The sequence below is a fragment of the Chiloscyllium plagiosum genome, chromosome 39 (assembly GCF_004010195.1).
Source record: "Chiloscyllium plagiosum isolate BGI_BamShark_2017 chromosome 39, ASM401019v2, whole genome shotgun sequence".
In the NCBI taxonomy this organism is placed as follows: domain Eukaryota; kingdom Metazoa; phylum Chordata; class Chondrichthyes; order Orectolobiformes; family Hemiscylliidae; genus Chiloscyllium; species Chiloscyllium plagiosum.
In genome coordinates, this window is record NC_057748.1 from 17859920 (window position 1) to 17860887 (window position 968).

The window sequence follows — 968 nt, forward strand, 5'->3', positions numbered from 1 at the left end:
GACTGTGTGGAGTTTGCACATTCTCCCTGTATCTGTGTGGGTTTCCTCTGGGTGCTCTGGTTTCCTCCCACAGTCCAAAAAAGTGCAGGTTAAGTGAATTGGCTATGCTAAATTGCCCGTAGTGTTAGGTGAAGGGATAAATGTAGGGGAATGGGTCTGGGTGGGTTGTGCTTTGGTGGGTTGCGTTTTGATGGGTTGGTGTGGACTTGTTGGGCCGAAGGGCCTGTTTCCACACTGTAAGTAATCTAAAAGGTTGGGAAAACACTGCAAGCCATTCATAATCAAGAAGTCATCGTTTCGGGTGTAATCCTTCTTCAGGTTTTGAAATGTCGACTTCACCACCTCCTGATGCTGCCTGGTTTGTTCGTTCTCCCAGCCTCTCGCTTGTCTACTGTATGACACTATGAGACCTTTAATGCTGGTGATATCAAATGTGATAAGGAATTTGCCACGACAATGCCATGTGGCTTTAGAAGCTTTAAAGCAAATGCCAAGATGATCGTGCACCACTGGCAAGATTTTTTTGCTCTTGTGGCAGGCTTCGAATTTCCAGAATTAGCTTGTTCAGCAATCAGAAGTGCAGCAAATTATCTCACTTGGCCTCACCAAGGTTGCATCACCAGCATCACTCGCGGACGAAAAGATGCAAACAGAAGAGGAACCAGCTGGGACAATTCAACTAGGACAGACAATCCGACCATCGCCCACTACATGATGTTTATTGTATGTCTCTGGGCCTGTAGAGGTTGCTATGGAACAATCTGCCAAAGAGGCCCCTCTCGCCTCATGACCGTTGCCTCTCTTTAGTACGCAATGAAAAGGGCGGGTAGCATATTCGCGCAATGTCTGCAGGGAATTGTAGTTCACTGGTGAAACAGTACCCAGAACAAATGATGGAGTTCCTCGCGGTTGAGAACTACAACTCCCCTCATGTTCGGCTGCTGGCACATGCCCAAGAAGACAACGGC